Below are 26759 nucleotides of genomic sequence, written 5' to 3'. Positions count from 1 at the left end.
AGAACTAATCTTGAAGGCTGTCACCCACGGACACTGCTGATCATCTGTTCCATACATTCAAAGGATCTCTCTACGGTGGTTATTCAGACCTTGCAGACAGGCTGATGTCTGTTGCTCAAGTACGCCATGCATGGAAGAGAGTATATTGGCAGCAGTGAAAAACAAAATAGGACTCATTTAAAAAGCCTGGAAATAATCTGGATACTTTCCAGGAAAAACGATGTAGAGTCTGACGCAGTTGTTGTTGTTTTAATGAGTGACAGCCTGCTGCTGGTCCCTGCGATATGGTTGTTCATGGAGACTTGTCCCTGAGCAGCAGAGCTGGTGGAATGAATGGCAGGCTGGGGATGGAGACAAGCAGGGATAAGTTCCACTTCTTCCCAGCAGCCAAAAAAGCCACAGATGACAAGATCTGCCCTCTGTGCCAGCACCCCTTCACCTGAAATGACAGAACTTCTCATGTACCATATGGCGGGACAGTGCTGGGAAGCCTCCGAGCAAGACAGTCTGCCAGGGAGGTTGGCTCTGGTTATTTCTCTTTCCACTTTATTTTAAAATTAAAAAAAATTTTATTTTTGAGACAGGGTCTCATTCCGTTGCCCACGCTGGAGTGCAGTGGTGCAATCATAGCTCACTGCAGCCTTGAACTCCTGGGCTCAAGTGATCCTCTTGCCTCAGCCTCTCAAGCTGCTGGGACTACAGGTGCATGCCACTGTGCCCAGCTAATTTTTAAAATTTTTTGTAGAGACAGAAGTTCACTTTGTTGCCCAGGCTGGCCTCAAACCCTTGGCCTCTTGCAATCCTCCCACCTCAGCCTCCCAAAGTGCTGGGATTATAGGCATAAGCCACTGTGCTCAGCCTATTTCTCCTCTCAACCAGAAGTCACCTGGGCCGGGCGCGGTGGCTCACGCCTGTAATCCCAGCACTTTGGGAGGCCGAGGCGGGCGGATCACGAGGTCAGGAGATCGAGACCATCTTGGCTAACACGGTGAAACCCCGTCTCTACTAAAAATACAAAAAATTAGCCGGGCGACGTGGCGGGCACCTGTAGTCCCAGCTATTCGGGAGGCTGAGGCAGGAGAATGGCGTAAACCCCGGGGGGCGGAGCCTGCAGTGAGCCGAGATCGCGCCACTGCACTCCAGCCTGGGCGACAGAGCGAGACTCCGTCTCAAAAAAAAAAAAAAAAAAGAAGTCACCTGGTGGTGGGTGAAGAAGCACCTGGATGGGAGAAGTCCAAACAGGATAAGGCCATAAAAAGCAAGAAAAATGTACACATGGCCCAGCTCATGGACAGTCTTTATAAGCAAATAGGGAAGGATAAAAAGACGAGAATCCAAATGTGAGAAGCAGAAAAATAAAGCTCTGGTCCTAGGAAAGGTTCATGGTGGGAGATGGGAGGATTCGAAATCAGAGAGAGCTGAGATTGGGGTCCTACAGGATGGCACAGTTAGTTCCACTGGTCACTAACTAGTCCCCACTCCTCCAGGGAGGGTGAGGGATCAGCTAGTCTCAAAATTACCCTCCACCCCTGCACCAGGAAGACTCACTCTCTGTAAAGCTTCCCAGTCAATGCCCTTGTGTCACGAGTGGTTACTGTCTGGGGCCAGTGGCACGGGCAGTAAAAAGAATTTACCAAGACAGTCATAGGTAAAGAAATGCAGATTTATTAGCAAAAGCATGGAAATATGTTGCAAGAAAGCAATAGGCCAGTTAGCAAGAGAGGAGCTGACTGGAGGAGACAAAGGCTTGCTGGGGATTTTATAGGATGGAGCTTGTTCTGCGTGCTGGAGAGGGCTAAGTGCAGTATTGATAATGTCAAGGTGGCTGTGAACTAACTTGCATTTTTCTATCAACCGAGGGTCTGGTGATATCTGGGTGCAGGAAGATTGTGAGTCATTTGCGCAGATGGGCTATGTGTCCTAGACTATGAAGAAACGCAGATTTATAGCTTATCTGTATTTTCTTTCTGCTTTCCCTTGCTCCCACCAGCCTGGCTCCTTGTTCCTAATTAGGACCCCACAGTAAGGCTGCCTTCCTTTGCTGGCTGGACGCAGTGGCTTACGCCTGTAATCCCAGCACTTTGGGAGGCTGAGGCGGGTGGATCACCTGAGGTTGGGAGTTTGAGATCAGCCTGACCAACATGGAGAAACCCTGTTTCTACTAAAAAATACAAAATTAGCCAGGCGTGGTGGTGCATGCCTCCTACTCGGGAGGCTGAGGCAGAAGAATAGCTTGATCCCAGGAGGCGGAGGTTGCAGTGAGCCAAGATGGTGCCATTGCACTCCAGCCTGGGTGACAAGAGCAAAACTCTGTCTCAAAAAACAAAAAACAAAACAAACAAAAGAAATACTTCCTTTGCTGAAGTCAGCAGCTGATAGAGGAAGGCAATACAAAGCCGAGTATAGACAGTGAATAAATTTAGAAAATGTACCAGAACATGGCATTGTTAATGAACCATGGAGCACCAGAAATGGAAGGATTTTGCAAACCATGGTTGCAATGGTTTTAAAGCGCAAAGTTCAAACATTTATAAATTAGGTCCCTTCTAAAGTCAATCAGACAAATGCAGTCTCTTACAGCCCCATATGGTTTGGATATTTGGATATCCAAATCTCATATTAAAATGTGATTCCTTTGGGAGGCTGAGGCGGGTGGATCACCTGAGGTCAGGAGTTCGAGACCAGCCTGACCAACATGGAGAAACCCTGTCTCTACTAAAAATACAAAATTATTCAGGTGTGGTGGTATGCGCCTGTAATCCCAGCTACTTGGGAGGCTGAGGCAGGAGAATCGCTTAAGCCCAGGAAGTGGAGGTTGCAGTGAGCCAAGATCACACCACTGGACTCCAGCCTGGGCAACAAGAGCAAAACTCTGTCTCGTTGGGGAAACATGTGATTCCTGATGTATGGAGGTGGGGCCTGGTGGGAGGCGTTTGAGTCACGGGGGTGGAGCCCCCATGAATGGCTTGGTGCCCTCCCATAGTAACAAATGAGTTTTCCCTTTATTCGTTCACAGGAGAGCTGGCTGTTTAAAATCAGCCCAGCGCCTCTTCCCATCTCTCTTGCTCCCTCTCGCCATGTGACATGACTGCTCCCCCTTCACCTTCTGCCATGAGTAAAACCTTCCTGAGGCCTCCCCAGAAGCAGATGCTGGTGCCATGCTTGTACAACTTGCAGAACTGTCGGCTAAATAAACCTCTTTTCTTTGTCAATCACTGAGCCTCAAGTATTTCTTTATAGCAACACAAAACCGACTAATACATGGCGGTATTTTCAGTATCTGTCGCCACAGAAGATACAACACGACAAAGCTGTGATTAATTCAGTAACATACTTAAATTCATCTTTATTAATCCCAAAGGCATCTATGCATACTTGCAAATTAATCAGCAGGATACAAACACATGGCAGTCGCAATTGCTCTACACAGGTTTCCTGGGTTGTGCACCTGTATTCAGAGACCCCTTGCAGTGGCTCTGAAGCCCCAGCTTCCACCTTGAGGAAGCTGAAGGGCAGAAGACAGAAGGTAACTTAACCTCCTTAACCAACCAGTTAGTGTTTGAGAACCTGGTATTGCTGCACTGCCAGGGGACACCCAGGTAATGGCCAGGAACCCTCCTCTTGCTAGACAGGTAAGCCCAGACTAGTGTAGGGAGGAACTGGCTCTCTCTCTGTAGAGGGAGAATATCCTGAGAGACAGGGCTGGGCTGTTTTCACCGTGCTTCCTCATACCTGCCCCTCCTCTGACCAGCCAGAGTTATCCGCACTGCCTCAAGGAGAATGAGGACGATTACATAGAAGCGCAAAGAGGAATTTTGCTTTTTACTTCCAAAGCGGGTTCAGAAAGCCTTCCTCAGGAACAAGTTTTAGACGCTAAAGCCTTTGATTTATTTGAGGAAGGCTCTTTGAGGGTCTCAGAAAAGGGGAACCCCAAAGGCACCAGGTCCTGCGGTGAGGCCTGGGGCAAGGTCTAGGGGAGCCCTGTGCAGAGGAGAGCAGCTGGCACTGAGCAGCAGGCCTGCATTCCCTCATCTTTGCCACATGGGGAGCAGTGCCTGCAGCAAGCCATGGCCACGCAGGGGCACGGCGCCCACGCTGAGACCTCCCATCAGAGACCTGCGTATCTCCATGGGTCCTCCAGCAGGGCAATTGCCTGTGCCCTGAGATGTTGGTGAGCCTCAATCACATTCCTCCATACAACAATCTCATGTTAAGACCAGAGATCCGATGAACCCCCAAAGCAGGGTGGGATCCCCGATACTGACAGGCGATGGCATGCGGATGCCCCAGCGTTGTACTTCTGTACCTGGGAGGGACACATCGGAACTGGATTCTGGGACCCTATTTCCTTGTAAGTGCATTCTAGGTCTTTCCCTGCTACCCCAGCTGCTACCTCTTACCCCTAGGGCAAGAGGATACCCTAGGAACAGTGTGGAGTTCGAGTGGAAGCCCTGGGTGCCGTCCTTGCCCCTCTAGGCACCTTGTCCTGATGGTGATTCTCCTTTGAACCACAGTCTCCTCCTTCAAGAATGGGGATAAAGATCCCTGCCTCCCCACTGCACTCCAGCCTGGGCGACAGAGCCAGACTCCGTCTCAAAAAAAAAAAAAAAATCCCTGCCTCCTGGCATTTCTGTAAAGATCAAGTGGACAGGGTACATGAATGCTTTTAGCAAACTGAAAAATGCTAATCAAATGCTAGTGACTGCTCCTTTGAAAATCCAAGCACAGCCTGCAAAATACTTGGAATATAAATTGAGCAGACATATCGGGAGTAGTTTCAGGTTATGCTTACGTGTTCTTTATTTAAAAAAACAGTGCTTAAAACACCACCTAAAAATTCCTCTGACCACCTATTTCAGTCAAACGCTGAAGATGGGGGATGCTTTATATTAAAGAATTAGAATGAGGCTGGGCGCGGTGGCTCACACCTGTAATCCCAGCACTTTCGGAGGCCAAGGTGGGGGGATCACTTGAGGCCAGGAGTTCAAGACCAGCCTGGGCAACATGGCGAAACCCCTTCTCTATGAAAAATACAAAAATTAGCTGGGCGCGGTGGCACGTGCCTGCAATACCAGCTACTAGGGGAGGCTAAAGCATGAGAATCGCTTGAACCTGGGAAGTGGAGGTTGCAGTGAGCCGAGATTGCGCCAACTGCACTCCAGCCTGGGAGACAGAGCAAGACCTTGTCTCAAAAAAAAAAAAAAAAAAAAAAAAAAAAAAAATTAGAATGAGGAAAACAATGAGGAGGTGGAAACAGATGTTTGAACATAGGAGAATTTTCGATGCATAAGGATGCTGCGGGCACTTAACCAGATGTCTGCCCTTCACTACCTGGCCAGGGTGGCACTTTTAAACCATCTGATAATGCAGAGAGGCGGCACAGTCTGTATGGGCACACAGCTCACTCTGTGGCTGAAGCCACATGTGGGTGCACTGGGCCCAAGGAGCTGACCTCTGCTCTTGTGGCACTCCCAGTCCAGCACAGACTTGAGGAGACCACCGAAAAGGAGCCCAGGCCAATGGCCTGCAAAGCCACTTCCCTCTACTTGACCAAGAAGAGCTTCCCGGACCCTGGCTCCTGCCTGCGCATCTGGCCAGCTTCATCTTCCAATGCTCCTGGTCTCCGATAAGCCCCAGCTGCTGGACTGCTGTTTTTAAATCCCTTCCGGGCAGGAGGAACAGAAGAGAAGTGAGTGGGCAGGTGCAGGCCCTGGAGCCTGAATCTGCTCCTTTCTAGCTCCGGAAATTTGGGCAATTCTCTTCACCTCCTGCTTTCTTCCCTTCAAAATAGAGGAATGGTTGTATTGGTTTCTATTGTGGCTACAACACATTACCATATATTTATGGCTTAAAACAATGCAGTTTTATTATTTTACAGTTCTGGAGTTCAAAAGTCTGAAATGGGTCTCGATGGACTAAAATCAAGGTGCCAGGAGGGCTGTGGGTGGAAGCTCTGGGGAGAGTTCGTATTTCTGCCTTTTCCAGTGTCTACAGCCATCTGCAATCCTTAGCTTGTGGCTCCTCCTGCATTTTTTTTTTTTTTTAACATTTTACTTTAAGTTCTGGGATACATGTGCAGAACGTGCAGGTGTGTTACATAGGTATACATGTGCCATGGTGGTTTGCTGCACCTATCAACCCGTCATCTAGGTTTTAAGCCTTGCCTGCATTAGGTATTTGTCCTAATGCTCTCCCTGCCCTTGCCCCTCACCCCCCAACAGGGCTCGGTGTGTGATGTTCCCCTCCCTGTGTCCATGTGTTCTCATTGTTCAACTCCCATTTATGAGTGAGAACATGCGATGTTTGGTTTTCTGTTCCTGTGTTAGTTTGCTGAGAATGATGGTTTCCAGCTTCATCCATGTCCCTGCAAAGACATGAACTCATTCTTTTTTATGGCTGCATAGTAATCCATGGTGTATATGTGCCACATTTTCTTTATCCAGTCTATCATTGATGGGCATTTGGGTTGGTTCCAAGTCTTTGCTATTGTAAATAGTGCTGCAATAAACATACATGTGCATGTGTCTTTATAGTAGAATTATTTATAATCCTTTGGGTATATACCCAGTAACGGGCCCTCCTGCATTTTTAAAGCCAGCCCAGCAGCATCCCCCACCTTCTCTCTCAGATGCTCCTATCTTCCTCTTATGAGAACCTTTGTGACGACACTGGGCCTGCCAGGTATTCCAGGATCACCTCCCCATCTCAGGATCTTTCCGTTAATCACATCTGCAAAATCTTTTTTGCTGTGTAAGATTCACAGATTCACAAGTTCCAAGGATTAGAGAGTGGCCATCTTTGGGGACCATGATTCTACCTACCACAGTAGTCATCAGGAATAAGTAGTTCATACAACATAAGCCACTAAGAGCCTGGGCTGCAGGAAGCACTTAATTAATGTGAGCCATAATCATTCTCCCTTGCTGAAACAGAGCCCCCAGCCTGGAAGGCTTTCGCCTTGCACTGGCTGTGCCCCAATAGTTCCATCTGGCCAAATCATGAGACCTCCTTCCAGATGCCTTCCCTGTCCTTCTGGGCCGGGCTTGGTGTCCTTCTGTGTTGAGGTGGGAGCTTTTCTTAATTCCGTGTTGTATGCTTTTTTTTTTGAGACAGCGTCTTACTCTGTCGCCCAGGCTGGAGTGCAGTGGCACTATCTTAGCTCACTGCAACATCTGCCTCCTGGGTTCAAGCGATTCTCCTGCCTCACAACCAGCTAATTTTTGTATTTTCAGTAGAGACGGGGTTTCACCCATGTTGGCCAGGCTGGTCTTGAACTCCCAATCTCAGGTGATCTGCCCACCTTGGTCTCCCAAAGTGCTGGGATATCAGGCGTGAGCCACCGTGCCCCGCCCTGTGTTGTGTTATAATCGTCTGTCTCCCTCACTGGATTGTAAATGCCTCAGGAGCAGGGATGGCCTCTGACTTATTTTGCATTCCTACCCCTAGGATATGGCACACAGCAGCTGTCAAATGTCTCCTGGACGGCTCATGGGTGAAGGTAGGTCTGTGTCCTTTGGGGTGTCCAGAACCTCAGAGCTGCCGTTGCTGCTGTGGGAGGGGAGCAGTGAGGGGGTCTCTAGGTGGGGGTCTTGTGCTCTGACAGAGGCAGCTCTTCAGGGTGGTAGCTGGTTTCCCCACAGAGAAGGCTGTCTCTCACCCCAGGCAGAAGAGGACAGATCCATGCATTCAGCCTGGGGAGGAGATCTGGTGTTGCAGGCACATCATGCTTACGGTGGTCAAACCCTCACAGCCCCACGAGGAGCGGGAGAGGCTGGCATAGGACACAAGAGCCTGGGGATGCTTAGGCAGGTTGGGGGGAATCAGATATCAGGAATAAGGACCCACAGAAATCATTTGGTTCAATGCATCTCAAATCTGGTGGCTGCAAAACTCAAAGACTAATTCCTGGACCCTAGCCCAGACCCACTATGTCAGAATGTCCAGGGGACGAGGCCCAAGAAGGGATATTTTTAAAACTGCCCAAAATGTATGCAGCCAGGTTTGAGGACCACTGCTGCATCTACCTTAGGCTTTATACACAGACTGTGCTACAAGTAAATGGTTCTCAAAACAGGTGTGTAAAGCAGAAGGAAGTATACACACATCATTCAACAGACTACAGTGAACCTGCCAGACCACACATCAAGGCGAATACATAAGACAGTCCTTGCCAAGCTGCGTCCTTGAGCCCGCCTGAATCCCAGCAGGGTGGAGTTGAGGGCGGCCTCTCTACTTCATTTAGCCCACCAGACCTTCGGACCTGAGGGTCTCTGATCCAGCCTGTCGGGGCCACCACCCCCTGCAGGGCTCCAGGAAGAGTCAAATTGCCCGGTGGGCCAGAGCTCTCCCTCCCTTTTGTTGCTGCTTGGCGCCTGGCAGGTCAGAGGTCACTGGGCCCAGCAGCCCCAGTCCCTGGATGGGTGGAGCACCCACAAAACAGCCAGGCTGTGAAGAGGCCCACTTTGGAGTGAGAAGGGGCTGCTTCTTGCGTGTCATTTTGCAAAAAGAATCTCTGTCTCTTCCTCTACCTTGAGTTACACTACCAAATACTCCTTTTGGTTAATGTAGCTTTCTTATATGCTAGGGGTGAGAGGAGGGGAAAGCCACCTTATTCTGTCAGGAAGGCACTTGGGCATAAATTAATCTGTAGGCCAAGTGCAGTGGCTGATGCCTGTAATTATGCACTTCGGGAGGCCGAAGTGGGAGGATCACTTGAGGCCAGGAGTTCCAGACCAGCCTGGGCAACATAGTGAGAACCCATCTCTACAAAAAGTTTTAAAAGAATTTAGCTGGGCATGGTGGTGGGCAACTGTAGCCCCAGCTACTTAGGAGACTGAAGTGGAAGGCTCGCTTGAACTGGGGAGCTCAAGATTGCAATGAAATACATCACATCACTGCACTCCAGCCTGGGCAGCAGAGCGAGACCCTGCCTCTAAAACTAAATAAATAATCGGCGGGGCACAGTGGCTCACGCCCGTAATCCCAGCACTTGGGAGGCCGAGGCAGGCGGATCACCTGAGGTCAGGAGTTCTAGACCAGCCCGGCCAACAAGGTGAAACCCTATCTCTACTAAAAATACAAAAAATTAGCTGGCGTGGTGGCGGGCGCCTGTAATCCCAGCCGCTAGGGAGGCTGAGGCAGGAGAATGGCTTGAACCTGGGAGGCGCAGGTTGCAGTGAGCCGAGATCGTGCCACTGCACTCCAACTTGGGTGACAGAGCAAGACTCCACCTAAAAATATAAATAAATAAATAATCTGTGACTCCATCAACACTTTCACCTGTTGGCTCCACGTGCATCAGATGAGCTCATTTGGGAGGTCACCTTAACCTCGGATCAACACAGCAGGTCCTCCCACAAGCAGCCTATTTAAAATGTGAGCCACCCCCTTCCCCGGAATTCCCTACCTCCCAGCCTTGTTTTATTTTTCTCTCATGCACTTACTAGATCTTAAATGCTTATTTATTCATGTACTTGTTTAAACTACTTTTGATTTTCTGACTTCTTATCATTGGTCTGATTCCTCCACCGTAACAGAACTTCTATGAGGGCGGGGATTTTTCGCTTCCCCCGCAACTGCCTGCGTTTTCGTAGCCCTAGAGCTTCGAAAGTACAGTGCGGAAAAGCAACAAAACACACTAAGAACTGTGCGGAAAAGGAGAGAAAACCAGACCGCAGGGGCATTTCACAGCTAACCACAGCGGTCCGAGGAGAACGCAGGGTGGAAGAACCCGAGCGAGGCCCGGCAGGGGCGGGGTGAGCCTTGTCCCCGCTCCCGTGCAGGTGTCGCGGGTAAGCTGCCACGGTTACTGTGAAGCAGGGCCAAGGCCAGCCCTCCGCCTCGAGGCCACTGGTGCTTGGGGGTGGGAAAAGAGTGACCGGGGGCAACTGAGCAAAACATAGAACAGAAACTCCCTCTCGAATAGAGACCCACGCACGGAAGGATGATACACTGTGATTCCCCGACGTGGGCCTGCAGCAAGAGACGGGTGCTAACAGCGTCCGAGCCAATCCGTAAGCATCAGAGGGACAAAGAAATCATAAACAAAAGGCAGAATGCAACTGCTTCAACGCAGAAAGAATGAGTCATCCAGGAAGGCAAGGTGGTGGCGGGTTGGCTGTGGTTTTGCAGAGGCGGGCAGGAGGGGCAGGGGGCCAGGGAGAGGGCAGGGTTGGGGAGGGGTCTCTTTTAAGGGAATCCTATGCATGAAAGTCTGTGTAAGAAAGGGTGTGCCTCTTACAGAAGGATATTTGTTTTGTCCTAAACTTGCTGTGTGTTCTTTGAGGCACGGGCCTCCCTGCTTTGTCATCACACCTTGGATCACCCCAGGCAATCTCGCCCCTGTGGCTTCACCTGGGTCCAGCCAGACCTCTGCTCAGCTCTGCACGTACATGCCCCCTGGATGTCACCTCCTGACTTGGCAAGTCATACACCCTCTCTCTACTTGCCCAGCTTCATTCACAAAACCAGGTCACATTACCCGTCGTCCATCCATGCTCAGTCTGGAAACCCTGGGATCCCAGACACCAGCCTCTCCCTGGCCCTCTGTTTCCAATCAGACGGCCGCCCTGACTGACGCTGGGGCCGGGGCACCCTTGGGCGTTATCCAGTCTCCCTGTCCTCCCTCTCCTGCCCCACGCCTCCGACCTTCCCCACATGGCAGTCACAGCCAGAGGGCCAAGGCAGGGCCTGCTGCTTCCAGCTTCTGCCTGACAATGGCCCTGGATTCCCCATTCTTCATGGTCAGTCTCACCTTCACACCCTGGCTCTGAGCAACCTTTCTGCTCTCTCCACTCCTCTTTCATGACCCTGGGCCCCTGCTGGCCGCCCTGCCTGGAAAGCCCTTTCTCATTTGTCTGGCTTGAAAAACCTGCCTCAGCTCACCAGGGCCAGCTCAAGACACCCTCTGTTGTCACACGCTTTCTGCACTGCTATCAGAAAGAACTAACACTCTCCCTGTCTGTGCACTAACCCAGGGTAGGTGGGCTGTTTTCACACATGCACCCCCTCTAGGTTCTGACTCCTCTGGAGTGCGTGACCATATCTTATTTGTTTCCCTGTCACCAGTGCCTAAACTATCTGATGCATATATTTATTGCAGGTGCTTATCACACATGCAAGGTTCACATGCAGTCTTCGATGAACACATCGATCGCATCCAGCAATATATCTGTATTGGAAAAGTCCTTCCATAGCACCCAGTAATGAAAAGGAATGTGGCGGGGAGCAGTAATGGACAGTAAAACTAAAAACACCAGGAAGATCACAGTGAGATCAGCAGAGCCCTAGAATGGCAAATCCATGACAAAGAAAATTTCTGATGAATAAAAACGTGCCTGGGTCCAGGCCAGCAATTGGCTTCTTTCAGACACTATTGACTGCAACAAACCCTAGCACAAGGAGAGGGTCTAACGAGAAACTTGTTCAGAGGATGCTGACCCATCCATCAGTGAGCACAGCAAACCCAAAAAGGCGGGGACACGGCAGAGCCTGGGCTGCGGGCACACTTGCTGCAGTGTTCACGGAGCACACACAGAAAGATCTGCCCGAGAGAGTCCCCAAAAGGCACAATTCTACAAGGTCAACCAAGTGGAGGGGAATGGCAGTGAAACGCCAAACTCCTACTGAAAGGTTGATGGGTACAGCCTTCCAGAGACAGGGGTGGGTGGCGGGAACGCGGGCACCCAGAGGTCCAGATCAGCAAAAGAGGCCAGTGACTCTGTCTCCATCAGATAAAATTCAGCCACAGCGGGAGGGAGCATGTGAGACCCACGAAGGCCTTGCCCTGGACCTACACCTCACCCTGTTCCAGAGAGAATTCAGTGGACAGCAACACTGCCAGTTCCCCTTTATTTCCCTTGAGATCAACATTTTGGAATTTTCTACTCACACCCACCGAGCGACCCTCCTCGGCCACCTCCACACCCACACTCCAGGCCCACCACTGCCCTTGGGCATGAGCAAGCCTGACGCTGTCTCTCATCCTGGTAACACCTTCTTCCCTGCACACACCGTCAAACACATGCACGGTGTAGACTGAAGTCATCAGGTCTCCTTAACCAGGCTGCAGTCCCCTAGTACCCTGCCATGCGGCCCCACAGCTGCCGGGGGGATAAACAAGCACCTTCAGACTAGAGCAGCTTCTGAGTGATACGCAAAGTTAACTGGGGCACAGAGAAAACAGAATTTTCCCAAGATTGCTGAAGGAAAACTAAAACCGAATGAGGACTGACTCATGCTTGTTTAGTCGGCCACAGGCTAGGGGCAGCGGAAAGGCCCTGCTGGAAATTTCCATCCAGGGTCTGTGCAGGGCGGGTACCCCAGAGCCGCAGGGCAGGGCAGATGGCTCCTCAGATCGGGCTGGAGAGACATCCAGGAGGAGGATGCCAGTTGTTGGGTGTAGCTGGACCTTCCTATATAGACAAGGAGCCATGGGAAGACAGAGACCACTGATGAGGAAGGGGAGATGCAGCAGCAGACACTCCGTCCACATGGGCCCCGGGCCGCCAGAGACCCCAGGGCCCATGTGGACGTGTGGGTGTTGAAGGGTAACACGTAGCCCTTTCCAAGGTGTGTTGATGACTTGGCTCAGCCTGCAAAGCCAGGCTGCCTGTACTGCTGCCTGACCTCTGGCCTCTGGCCTCCAAGAGCCTGACCCTCTGGGAAGACAGAGTCCCAGCATGGGGCATGACCATCCCATCTGCTCTTCCTGTTCATCAGTGTCTGGACCTGAGCCACAGAGTCCTGCTGGGCCATTGTGGAGAAGAACCGGCTCTCAGCCCTCAGCAGCCTCCCTGCCCTGCCCTGCCTCCCACCCCAATCTCAACAGCCTCTTGCTGTTTTCTTCCCGCCATCTAAGCTCATTTCTCCTCTTTGGGCCTTCATACATGGGTACTGCTTTGCTAGAAATCTCTCAATTTTACCTCTCTGTGTGGTGGGACACCAGAAGAAACAAGGTTGAGTTTGGGTGCTGGAATTTGGAGGAACATGTAAACACTTTTTCTGCTGTAGTTGTAGAGGTGCTTGAATAAGAATGTTCAGGCTGGGCATGGTGGCTCACACCTGTAATCCCAGCACTCTGGGAGGCCGAGTCGGGTGGATCACCTGAGGTCAGGAGTTCGAGACCAGCCTGACCAACGTGGAGAAACCCCGTCTCTACTAAAAATACAAAATTAGCTGGGCGCGGTGGCACATGCCTGTAATCCCAGCTACTTGGGAGGCCAAGGCAGGAGAATTGCTTGAGCCCAGGAGGCGGAGGTTGCAGTGAGCCAAGATCGTGCCATTGCTCTCCAGCCTGGGAGACAAGAGGGAAACTCAGTCTCAAAAAAAAAAAAAAAAAAAAAAAAAGAATGTTTAAAAGAGTTAAAAATGTTTTCCTTCTTCCTATTTTATCGCCCTGCCTCTCTTTCTTTGTTGGAGCCCATATGGAGGGGACAGAAGACAAGGCCTTACAGCTGTACATTAGGCAGGGGCACCAGGAGGAGGTCCAGGCACTGATGAGAAAGGCATAAAGGCACAGTTAATGCCAGCTCATATGATCCATCGTGGCTGTTGTCCCACCTCATGCACAGGGGGTGTTGGGGAAGAAACAATCTCTCTGGCCCAGAGGGATACTTAGAGTGCTTCTTCTATCTCTAGGGCCTTCCATGGCCTCAGAGCACATGTGTCACACCACAGAAAGCCAACCCAGCAACTCAGAGAGAAATGGTTTTAGAAATCTAAGAAGCAAGAGAAACAAATCCTCCTGGGAAAGGAGCTCATGTGCAGTGCCTGAGTGTGGGTCTCTCTACAGTTCTCCACTTTTTTCTCTTCCACACGTCTCTGTCACTTTCACTTGACATTTGTGTATACTTTTCCTACATCAGTTAAAAAAGGTTCCCACCACCCACCAAACCTGCTGCCAGAACACTCCTGGACAGAGAGGACACAGGCAGTCACTGCTGTTTTTTGCAAATTAGAAACTTGGCAAGTATCCTGTGAGTATCAAAGGAGATCATCCACGTGACACGTCTAGCCCAAGCATTGCCCTTCTTTCCCCTTGTTGCCCACTAACCTGGGCTCCTAGCCCTATCCGATCCTCGGAGACTGGGCCTTTGGTGACCCACAAACCTCACGGCCATGGAGACGAACAGTTCCTCCATAGCTCCCTATACTTCCTCACTCCTGGGCACCCAGGGCTCCTTCCCCAATGAGCACGGCGTCTTGCACACAGCCGGCTTTCCCTTATCTGCATGGCACCTGTCACTCTGTCTACCAGTTTCCAGCAGGGAACCTGATTGCCCACCAGCCACCATTCAGTCTAACAACAACTCCTTGGCAATTAGAGGAATTTGGAGCGCTCCAGCAAGCTCACTGAACTGATCTCTTTTTAAGCACCCATTGTTTTCTCTGCAGAAATTTTTTTCTTTCAGCAGCTTTTCTAGCCCCTATTTCTTAACATTTCCTAAAATGAAAATTTCATTTGTGTTTACTTTTGATCATTTATTAACAGTCTTTGGCTTATTCTTTAGAGGTTTTTAACCAGCTTCTTTCAGTCTTTCGGTAGTATTACCCTGCAATCTCCTTTTCTTTCCTGATACCATTTAGCTTTTCTGACTTTCAATTAAAATATCCTTGCTATCCACTGTTGATAGGCTATTTATGTAGTACTTATACCTCTATTAAAGGAGTTAAATTTTGGTTTCTGGTTTTAAAAAAGAAACAATCTCTCTACCTGAATAATACAAGTCTCTATGCCTAAGTATATCTAGAATGAATAAAAATACCAAATTTTAAAAAAGGAAAACCAGCAAGATTAGATAGCAGTATATCCTTAAAAGGTGTTTCAAGAACAAAAATCAGGTAATATTTTAAAGTTACTACTTCAAAATTCCATGAAGAAAGGGGCAATCTTCTGACATACATTATTAGGCATTCTCCCCTCTCCAAGCAGAAACTGAGACAAACTAGGAAAAATGTGATAGTGAAATAGTGAGATGCAGCTATAAATAAAAGAAGAAATTGTTGGGTACAGACCTTAGTCTTTGCTTTCTGCATAAGCAGTAGTTTTGTGGTAGGCGTGGGTTTGGGCGTGTAGGTCTGGGGGGAAGGAGCATTGTACACATTTTACAGTGTTCCTGCCCTCCTGAGACAGCTGTGGCTCTTGCTTCCCCAGGGGTCAGGGTCCATGTTCCCACCTCATGTTGTTTATTTATTTTGAGGCCAGAGTGCAGTGGCACCATCTCAGCTCACTGCAACCTCTGCCTCCCAGGTTCAAGTGATTCTCGTGCCTCAGCCTCCCAAGTAGCTGGGATTACAGGCGTGCACCACCACACCCGCCTAATTTTTTGCATTTTTAGTAGATATGGGGTTTCATCATGTTGGCCAGGCCGGTATCGGACTCCTGACCTCAAGTGATCTGCCTGCCTCGGCCTCTGAAAGTGCTGGGATTACAGGCGATGTTCCCACCTGATGTTCTACCATTTCAAAGAATGCACTGAATATTGGGGGACTTCAGGGGCTGTCACTTTTGCTTTAAAAACTGTAAAGTGAATCTAGGAAAAGCTTTTTTTTTTTTTTTTTTTTTTTCTGGTTTCTCCACCATCAGTTTGCATGAGAAATGCCAATCATAGGACTGCTGGGAATGACCCCTTAGCTGTGCTGTTTCTGAGCCAGCCCTACATCCTCCACTGGCTTCCTTGGGCGAATTTTAAGGCCTATGAGCACTGGAGTTGTGCATGGAGGTGGGGGCCAACAGGAAGTCCATTGTCCTAAATAGTCATTTCAGCCTAACTAACCCCATGGTGAGGCTGCTCATTAACAGGCAAGGCATCACTGTAAACCTTGCATTTGCATTTACACCTACTATTTATTAAGTGCCACAGCCATCTCTTATCATGACCGGTCACTGAGCAAACCCTACATTTCAAAAACAATCCAGTTTATAGGTACTCTGTCTGTTTCTCCGGGCTGGAAAAGGCTTTCCATTTACCAACTTAGTTGTCCCCCCAGTCGCCTCTTGCAGGGAACAGGGCCAGATCAGATGGCGGCTGGTTCCCCTCCCCCGCCTCATACAAAAATCAGGAAAAGGAGTTGCGGGAGGAATCGAGAAGCCGGCCGCAGAGCCCAGGCCCCCCATGGCTACTGTGAGGCATTCGCCGCTGCAAATTTCCTGTCCACTGTGGGAAGCGGCACACCTCACTCATGAGCAGACGACAGGACTGGCACGTTTTAATGGAGCACACGGGCGCAGCCTAGGCGGCCTTTTGCTCGGGCTGAGAGGCACGGGCCCGGTGCCAGCATTTGACAGTCCTGGGAGGCGACGGGTAGAGGAGAGACGCGGCAGCCGCGGGGCCGGGGAGACGGTGGGAGGCCCGGCGTCCATCATCCACTTTATTACTTGATCAAACTTTAACATTTTCGGGTTTCCTAACACCTTAGCCCCAAATACTCGAAATGAAGCAAATCTTAAATTAAGGAGTCTTTCCCCACCACGCTCTGTCCTCCTCCCCACTTCACCCTCCCGCCGTTTCGCGTTATTTCCAAGGCAATTTAAAAAATCAAGCCAAACAAAGCTCCCCGGTTGCTGCCGGGCGCGCGCGGCGAACGAAGCACATTTCAGTTCAGCACCAGCCTCGGGGACAGACGCCATCAAGGAGGTGAGGAAAACCACCCTCAGCTGCGGTGGCTCCAGCGTCACCCCGAGTGCTCCCGAGGCGGCGTCCGGGCTGCTGGGGAGCCAGGAGGGCTTCCTCAGGCACTCGCCAGAAACATTTCCCCAAAGAAAACGCCCAACCAGCCACGCCATCTCCTGCCACTGAGGTCCTTTTCCACGGGGGACGTCCCCGCTGGGAGAACGGCAAACGCTCTGTGACCTACAAATGGAAGAGGGGACCCCCGAGCCCCCACCTGCCTCATGCCGGAGGGACCGGGCGCCCCCAGCCCCGGAAGCCCCTGGACGCGCTCCGAGGGGGCTGTCCACACCCGCGCGCGGGCTTCCCCGGGGCCCGGCGGGAGGTCCCGGGAGAGGAGGCCGAAGGAACCACAGGGCTTTGTGTCGCGTGCAGCAGCAGCTGGCGGCGTGAGGACCACACCGGCGCCAGAGCCGTCTCCCTAGGTCCGGAGACTTTCACCCCGAGTTTCTCTTCCGCGTCTGGCTGCACCGGGCTGGGCTCTCCCCGCGGACACCCGGGGCTCCGGCCGGGCGCCCACTTACCCGGAGCGGGATCACGCGCGGGCTTCGTCTGCAGCGCGGTGCTCGCGGGGGGCGGCCAGGCCGAGCGGCATCGCTCCGCATCGGGGCGCGGGCCGGGCTCGGGTGCAAACGCGCGCCTCGTGCCCCTCCCGCCGCCCGCGGGGTCTCCGCGTCCCGTCACCGGCCCCGCCCCGCGCCGCGCCTCCCGCCCTGCAGGGCCCGACCACGCGGGCCTGGGGGCGCAGGCGGACCCTCCCCCGGCCCTGGACGCTGGGGGCTTCTGCTCGGCCCCCTGTGCCGTGGGGGCCCAGACTGGGGAAGGGGGAGCCGGCGACTCTGCGACCCTCGCCCCCGTTCCACGCTGGCCGCGCCCACTCCGCCGCGGGGTCTCGCCCGGGAAATCCCGCCCGCTGCCACCGACGTCACTGCTGCGTCACCGGGGCTCCCGCGCTCCCCGCCCCCGCCCCCGCCCCAGCCCCGGCCCGCGCCCCCCGCCCGCTACTCGGGCCCACGCCCCCTGTCCCAGCAAAGGGCCGCGCCCCCGCCCCGCCCCCCAGGAGCCCGCGTGGCCGGGGGACCACTGGAGGGGTCTGTGGGGCGGGGCCGGGGGGTAAATCACTGGGGGGGCCTGGGGGACCGAGCCGTGGGGGAATCACTGGAGGGGTCTGGGGGGCGCGGCCGGGGGGAGATCACTGGGGGGATCTGCGGGGCGGGGCCGGGGGGGAAAATTAGTGGAGGGATCTGCGGGGCGGGGCCGGGGGGGGGAAATCACTGGAGGGGTCTGGGGCGGGGCCGGGGTTGCTGGAGGGGTCTGGGGACGGGGCCGCGGTCAGCGCGGGCTCCCCGAAGCCTCAGGTACCGCCCTCGCTCGGGGTGAGCTCCAGCGCCTGGGCCGTTGGGGCGCGGGCCGCTTCCCACCCTGCACCAAGGGACGCCTCGGAAGCCTCCGGCCAAGGCGGGGAACGGCGGAGAAACGCGGAATACCTGTGCGAATTCGCGCGGCCGCGTCGCCACTAACCCGGCGAAGGCTGACCCGACGTTGCTGAGTGACGGGGCCCAGGGGCCGGCGAGGCCCCCACTCCGGGGGGAGCGAGGCCGGGAGGGCGGAGGGCGCGTGCTGGAGGCGGGGGTGCCCTTCGCGCCCCGGTTCTAGGAGCGACTGCTCTCCAGGCCTCGTCCCTGTGGCACCGCAGGCTTTTGCGCTGGAGATTTTAAAACACTTTAGTGATTACAGCCCTCTTCCTTTCAGGGAAAAAACAGTTTAAGCGCCGTCCATTTTCCGACTTGGTAAAATAATACGAAACCTTGGGAATAGAGAAGCAACGAAAACATTTCACGTAGTGTTGGCAAGATTTGTAGAAAAGGAGGCCAATATTAATTCCCTTTGTGAAAACAACAACATAACATCATGATGAACGATTAGGAAATATTTCGGGAAGATCGGGGCGCCTCATCCTCATCCGCCGTCCACAAGCGGTCCCTGCCACAAAGGACACAGGGCGCGCTTGTTGCTCAGATCCCTGGCCCCACTGGTTGGACCTTGCCCTACACACACGTGTACCTTCTCGGAGCCCAAGGGCCAGATTGGATGCGAACGCGGAGATCACAAAGGCCCGTAAACACGGGGCCAGCAAACACATCGATTTTTACAAAGCTCTCAAGTGCCCATTTAAGGCACAAAATTAAACCTTGGCAAAACGACTAAGCCAGTCCATGTCCACCTCACAGACTTTTAAAAGTGAGAAAGATATATGAGTACTGCATTGAAAATTCAAGCAAATCCAAACCCGAGCTCATTGTTTTCACCCCAAAATCTTATTTCTCCTGCATTTCCTGCCCACCTCCCGCCCCCGACTGGTTGGCTAAGGCAGAATCCTAGGTTTCCTTTGATCCCAAATCCCAATCTCAATTAATCAATCACAAGGGAAATCAGTGTCTACACTTTCAAGCGCATGATTTCCTTATTTTATCTTTCGAATTGTTACACTATCATTCAAGATAGGATTATGTCAGTTTTAAACAGGAGGAAGAGGCCAGTCAACCAGTGGTTCCAGAGTGGATCCCAAGACCAGTAGAATCAGCGTGTCACCTGGGAATCTTTTAGAGATGCAGACTCCCAGGCCCCACCCAGACCTAAGGAATCAGAAACTCTGGGGGTGGGGCCCAGCAACCTGTGATTCCCCAAACCCTCCAGGTAATTCTGATTCCGTTCATCTCTGGACATCACCCAGGATAGCTGCAGTAGTGTAAAGTCTGGCACCAGGACCCTGGGTATCAGTTTTCTTTCTTCTTATTTATTTATTTTTTTCCGGAGTGGGAGGGAGTCTCGCTCTGTCGCCCAGGCTAGAGTGCAGTGGCGCGATCTCGGCTCACTACAATCTCCTCCTCCTGGGTTCAAGCGATTCTCCTGCCTCAGTCTCCAGAGTAGCTGGGACTACAGGCGTACGCCACCATGCCCAGCTAATTTTTGTATTTTTGGTAGAGATGGGGTTTCACCGTGTTGGCCAGGATAGTCTCGATCTCTTGACCTCATGAGCTGCCCTCCTCGGCCTCCCAAGGTTTTTCTTCTTTATTCCTAGTCATATCCTTCGTTCTGAAGTCTTCTTTGTTTATATCTATATAACCACTGCAGATTTCTTACTATTAGTGTTTGCATGATATGTGTTTATATCCTTTTAATTTTTAAATCTATCTGTATCTTTTTTTTTTTTTTTTTTTGAGACAGACTCTCGCTCTTGTCGCCCAGGCTGGAGTGCAATGGTGCCATCTCAGCTTACTGCAACCTCCGCCTCCCAGGTTCAAGTGATTCTCCTGCCTCAGCCTCCTGAGCAGCTGGGATTACAGGCGTCCACCACCACACCCAGCTAATTTTTGCCTTTTTAGTAGAGACCGGATTTCAACTTGTTGTCCAGGCTGGTCTCAGACTCCTGACCTCAGGTGATCCTCCCACCTCGGCCTCCCAAAGTGCTGGGATTACAGTCGTGAGTCACCGCGCCCGGCCTGTATCTTTATTCTTAAAAGTGGGATTCTCCATCTTCGTAGGCAGCACAGAGCTGGATCTGCTTTTAAAATTCAGCTTGACGATCTGTCAGCTTGACAACTAATAGTAAAAAATCCGCAGTGGTTATATAGATAAAAACAAAGAAGACTTCAGAACAAAGAATATGACTAGGGATAAAGAAGGAAAACCTTGGGAGGTCGAGGCGGGAGGATCATGAGGTCAAGAGATCGAGACTATCCTGGTCAACATGGTGAAACCCCATCTCTACTTTTAATTGGAATGTTTAGTTCATTTACTTCTTATGTAATTATCATGTGGTTGGGTTTAAAACTACCAACTTGCTATTTGTTTTCTGTTTGTCCTATTCTTCATTCCTTTTTTCCTGCCTGAGTATACTTTAGTATTCCATTTTATCTCAAGTATTGACCTTCATTTTCCTCCTCTTTCTTTGTTCTAGGGTTTATAAAATGCATCTTTAATTTACCGTCGACTACCTTCAAATAACATCATACCACTTCTTCTTCACTATTAGATTCTTTATAGTGTGTGCTTCCATTCCCCCTCTTCCATCCTTTGTATTATTTTTGTTATATCTCCCTTTTACATAGGTAATAAACCCCACAGAACATTATTTTACTTTAAGCTGTCAATTTTCTTTTGAAACATTTAGAAATGATTTTGAAAAATCTTTTATCATTTCTGATGCTCTTCATTTATTTGTGAAGATCCAGATTTCTATCTGATATCATTTCCTTCTGCCTGTAGAACATTTTTTAACCTTCTTTTGGTAATACAGATTGGCTGGTGATTGTCTGTTTTTGTTTTTCTGAATATAAGTATTTTGCCTTTGTTTTTGGAGGATTTTTTTTAGATTGACATCTTGAAGAAGTTTAAAGATATCATTCACTGTGCTTGCATACTGTCTCTGAAGAAATCTCCAGGCTAGGCACAGTGGCTCACGCCGGTAATCCCAGCACTTTGGGAGGCCGGGGTGGGTGGATCACCTGAGGTCAGGAGTTCGAGACCAGCCTGGCCAACATGGTGAAACCACATCTTTACTAAAAAATACAAAAAATTAGCTGAGCGTGTTTGTGGGCGCCTGTAATCCCAGCTACTCGGGAGGCTGAGGCAGGAGAATCACTTGAACCCAAGAGGCAGAGGTTGCAGTGAGCTGAGATCACGCCACTGCACTCCAGCCTGGGCAACAAGAGTGAGACTCTGTCTCAAAAAAAAAAAAAAAAAAAAAAAAAGGAAAAGAAAAAAAAAAAAAAGAAATCTGCAGATCTTTATCCTGTTCCTGGGTATGTAATGCGTCTCTTTTTCTATGGCTGATTGTCAAGTTTTCTATCACTGGTTTTCAACAGTGTGATTATGATGTGCCTTGATGTGGTTTTCTTTGTGTTTATGCTGCTTGGTGTTCATTGGATTTCTTGGATCTGTAGGTTTATAATTTTTATCAAAATATATCAAATTAAAAATTTTTCACCCATTGTCTTGCTCTTCTCCTTCTGGGACTCCAATCACAGATATGATAGACCATTTGATATTGTGCCATAAGTGCACCACCACACCCAGCTAATTTTTGTATTTCTAGTAGATGCTGTGTTCTTTTAAAGAATAGGGACTTTGTTTTGGAAGGTAGTTATTTACAGATGTTCGATCCTTTTGATGGTTGTCTTAAAGGCTTGTAGCCATTATTATAGGATTAGTTTATTCTAGGACTAGTTTAGCCTTCCTACTAGGGTGTGACTCTTCTGGGGTCGCAGTTGAATGCCTGTGTGTTCAGTGAACTCTTCCCCTTTGGTGGGTTGGAACTCAGATGTATCCGAATCCCCTGTGAGCTCCGAGAATTGTTCAGCTTACAGCTGCCTGTACATTCTTTGCTCAGACCCATGGAGCTTTGTGTTATGCACATACAGCTTAGTATTCAGCCAGAGCCTCCATTGGACCCACAGGCATTACCCTGTAAGTGAAGATAATCAAGGGTGGGCTTCGTTTTTGTGAAAGACATTATCCAAAGACAAAGAAAAGCAACCAGGACTTGGTGGTTTATTTGGGTTTGGAAAGTTTTCCTAAAAACTATTAAGAAAAGAAACAATGAGACATAGTATCTGTCCATCCGGCCTGTGATGCTTGCTTCCTTTCTTCCTTCGTTTCTTCCAAGTATGTACCTAATCTACTCTATTCCAATGACACTGTACGTTGCTCAAAACATTTAAAAAATTCCTCTTTTGGAATTACTTGCAGAATCACGATTTTTTTTTCAGTACCTCGTAACTATAACTTGTTTTTGACTAAAATAGTTCTAGTTTTCAGATTCAGCTGTGATGATTTCTGTTTTCAGTCTGGATCTCTTCATTGCTGGGCAGCAACCTACTGTATGGTACTCTGTGCCACAAATTCCGGTTTCTCAGCCTCCCCCAAACTCTGGTCTCCATTTCCTCATCTCAGCGTGATTTCTGTACTCTTCTTTGGATCTCCTTCTGCACTGTAGCTACCTTTTAGGTACAGAAAACCAAGACAACAATAAGATTTACTCAGTTCATTTCCCTTCTTTCAGGCATCATATCTTGTGCTGTCTGCTTTCCACACTGAAAATCATTGCCTCATAGATCATCTCGTTTCCCAGTTGTTTTTGATAGCGGGGTAAGTCTGATCTCAGTTTTCCCCAAGTGGACAGAGGCAGAAGTTCCCATTATAGTTTAACCCTCATTTCCCCCCATCCCCTCTTCCACCTCTGTCTCTGACACACTGAGCACTTCCACTCCCTGTCTTCTTATACCTTTGAGTCTTGGTTTCCTTCTACCTTGGCCCAAATCTGGTAAATTTTTGTCTTCAAGATTTATATATATATATATATGTTTTTCTTTTTTTTTTGAGACAGAGTTTCACTCTTGTTGCCCAGGCTGGAGTGCAATGGTGTGATCTTGGCTCACCACAATGTCTGCTTCCCGGGTTCAAGCGATTCTCCTGCCTCAGCCTCCCGAGTAGCTGGGATTACAGGCATGTGCCACCACGCCCAGCTAAATTTTGTATTTTTAGTAGAGATGGGGTTTCTCCACATTGGTCAGGCTGGTGTCGAACTCCCGACCTCAGGTGATCCACCTGCCTCGGCCTCCCAAAGTGCTGGGATTACAGGCATGAGCCACCATGCCTGGCCAAGATTTTCCTATCTCTTTAATATCTTTGGGAAACCTAATCTGACTGCTCCCCACTTCCCATTTGAGTCACCTTGATATGTAGATGCTTCTATTATAAAAGTTACTTGGTTGTGTCACAGTTCTCTTTTTACATTTCCTTTCTCATCGAGTTCTTTTGAGAGCAGATTCTCTGTCATAAATCTTTGTATCTGGTATGTTGTAGAAGCCCAAAAATGTTAAAAGAATGAGCAACCATGCTCTATGTTTAATGGGACATCAAGAAAAACCATGTACTCATTGATTTGCTTAAATTTAAATTTTTTTAAAGATTTGGCAAAGGCAGTTTGGTGTATGAGTGGCCTCACTTAGGAAGGAAATTACTAAAAGAACAGCGTTAGCTTTTGAATGTTATTCCTCGATAAAAAGTTCCCAAGCATCAATTGATAACAGGATAATAAAAACTGCAAAATATTGTGTAATATGGAGTGATTTACTGCATAGAGAAAATATAAGGATTACCAGATTGAAAGAGAGACAGGTTGCTTCTGGCACAATTTGTCCCTGAATGATAATGAAACTGTTGGTCTTAAATAGGGCTCTAAATAAGCCTTTTTCAGTGGATCTAAAAGGAGCTTTTGTCGTTTCTGACAGGACATGTGTACACAACTCTTGTCAACTTTTATGCTTGTTTTAATATTTGTATAAGAACTATCCCGAGATAAATAAGGAAGAACTGTAATCTACTAAAACGGAGGACAAGAAAAGAGTTAAGAGACCCTTTAGGGGAGTCAAATAAGTTCACTCCAAGGAAAGTGTGTAAGTGAAGATAATCTAGTGTGGGCTTCATTTTTGTGAAAGATGTTATCCAAACACAAAGAAAAGCAAGCAGGACTTGGTAGTTTATTTGGGGTTGGGAAGTTTTTTAAAAAGTGATCAAGAAGGCCGGGCGTGGTGGCTCATGCCTCTATCCCAGCACTTTGGGAGGCCAAGGCGGGCAGATCACCTGAGGTCAGAAGTTCGAGACCAGCCTGACCCATATGGTGAAACCCTATCTCTACTAAAAATACAAAAATTATCCAGGCATGGTGGCACGCACCTGTAATCCCAGCTACTTGGGAGGCTGAGGCAGGAGAATCTCTTGAACCCGGGAGGTGGAGGTTGCAGTGAGCCAAGATCACGCCACTGCACTCCAGGCTGGGCAACAGAGCAAGACTCTGTCTCAAACAAACAAACAAACAAACAAAAAATCAAGAAAAGAAACAGTAAGACATGGTACCTGTCCATCTGTCCTGTGACGCTTGCTTGCTTTCTTCCTTCGTTTCTCCCAAGTACCTAATCTACCCTACTCCAGTGATACTATGCATTGCTCAAAATCTTTAAAAAATTCCTCTTTTGGAATTACTTGCAGAATCACACATTTTTTTTTTCAGTACCTCGTAATTGTAACTTGTTTTTGACGAAAACAGTTCTATTTCTCAGATTCAGCTCTGATGATTTTTGTTTTCGAAACTCGTAGATGTTCACAAGAGAAAGATTGTCCAACACAAAGTATATACCGAATAATTGGTTGTAATAACTGAGGAAATTTAAAGTTCAGGAGAACACAGTGGCAGAGACTACCAGTTAAACATAAAGCAGTGAGCAGCACCATTGAGCACATGTATCCGTGAGGCGGGGCTGAAGCTGGCTTTGAAATGCCTGCAGCAGGGAACAGAGAACAAACAATGCTTGGGTCTAAAAATGCACATGGTGGAAAGGGTGGTGGAAAACAGCTGTTCTTCTAGTCTCCACCTCAGGCTGTGAGACATTTTACCTCCTAACCCTGTTCTCCAGACCATTGTAGAAAATAAAATAGAATGTCTAATTCATATCCACGTAGGAGCACAGGTAAGTAGCTTTTACTTGGTTGTAATAAACTACTACTGTGCAGAAAATTGTGTATAGAAACTACATAATGAAGTTACCTAATTACTCATTTGTATTTAGATTATATCAACCACTATGAAAATTATAGCTTAATTTTTACTAAAAGTCTCAGAAAAGACAGTCTTTTTTATTTACCCTTGGAACTGGATTCCAAGGACTTTTACAGCTATTTTAACAAAATTAAAATCTGAGAATGAAACACCAGTTCATTATCATCAGTCTTCAGAAGTTTTGGTAAGACCAGTTTAATTTACTTTGGCAATGAGCCAAACTTTGCCACGAGACAATCTTTTTCAAACTCATCTCTCATTAACTTCCTTCATGAAGGAAGAAACGAACTCAGCTCTTGAGCAGGAATATTGTAGCCTAGTCTCAAATGATCTTCTAGTCATTTTGGCCTCAAAGGACACACTGTATTATTTAATGTCTCTCAAACAGCTGAGTTGCAACCCAGTGTCCCCAAAGTGGCAAGATATAGTTTTCTGTTGTCACATGACACATGATATAGGTGGCACCTCTTTCTCAACTCAATGTGCATATACGTGTATATGTTTGGTATCGGCAAATGTAGCTGCCTTAATTGTGCAGTTGAAAACGACTGGGGGAAATCCTGCATGCAACATGAAGCTTTTGCAATACTCCACAATACCAGTTTGTGCTCAACCTACAAGCTCTTTTGCTACCTTTGACCTCAGTGGTGAATTGTTCTCTCCAGTGGCAGTTGTTTTGTTTCCTTCCCATCTACCCTCCAACTGCTAATGCTTTTCAGTTGGTCTTTCTGCTTCAAGGTTTTAAGCTCATTAGGTTTTAAAGTGCTTTGGCTTCATAGTACATGGAGTGTTATCCTGAGAAGGAGTACAATGAAAAAATAATATAGCTGTCCAAGATGTGAGACAGTTTGGGACAAACTGGGGACACCTGAAGGATAATCAGCAAAGAGGGCCTGCAACATGCATAATCCAAGAACTCCCATTGTTCTGCAATTACTGATAAAAAATGTTCACTCGTTGAGTTTGTTTCCTCTCTACTCATTTTTATATACGTTGGCCTTGCCAGGTGCAGTGGCCGACGCCTGTAATCCCAGCACTTTGGGAGGCCGAGGCAGGTGGATCACCTGAGGTCAGGAGTTTGAGACCAGCCTGGCCCACATGGTGAAACCTCGTCTCTACTAAAAATACAACATTAGCTGGGCGTGGCGGCAGGCGCCCGTATTCCCAGCTACTGGGGAGGCTGAGGCAAGAGACTCACTTGAACCTGGGAGGCGGAGGTTGCAGTGAGCCGAGATTGCACCCTTGCACTCCAGCCTGGAAAACAAAAGTAAAACTCTATCTCAAAAAAAAAAAAAGAAAAAAAAAATTGGCCTTGTAGCTTTTTTTTTTGCTTTTCCCCTCAGAACATAAACACGTCATCCAAAATAGTGAGAAGCAGGTCACCAGGCATGAGCTCTTTTTTTAATTTTTTTTTTTTTTGAGACTGAGTCTTGCTCTGTCGCCCAGGCTGGAGTGCAGTGCTCACTGCA

At 49.1% G+C, this 26759-nt stretch overlaps 1 protein-coding gene across 2 annotated transcripts in view; it reads right to left on the bottom strand.

The window, feature by feature from the left end:
• GNG4 (G protein subunit gamma 4) overlaps window positions 1-18342 on the bottom strand; it is a 100571-nt gene extending 82229 nt beyond the window's left edge. The window contains exon 1 of one of the 2 annotated variants that reach the window (XM_054660529.2): window positions 18158-18342. The gene's annotated coding sequence lies outside the window, so the exon portion shown is untranslated. Of the gene's footprint in view, window positions 1-17194; window positions 17561-18157 lie in introns of those variants that run through there. The other variant, XM_009441703.5, reaches the window with a different exon arrangement.
• Between the last annotated feature and the right edge of the window lie 8417 nt (window positions 18343-26759).

This window comes from Pan troglodytes, chromosome 1 (genome assembly GCF_028858775.2).
Source record: "Pan troglodytes isolate AG18354 chromosome 1, NHGRI_mPanTro3-v2.0_pri, whole genome shotgun sequence".
Classification (NCBI taxonomy): Eukaryota; Metazoa; Chordata; class Mammalia; order Primates; family Hominidae; genus Pan; species Pan troglodytes.
The sequence above is the reverse complement of the archived record's forward strand: the minus strand, read 5'-3'. Positions and strand labels throughout refer to the sequence as shown.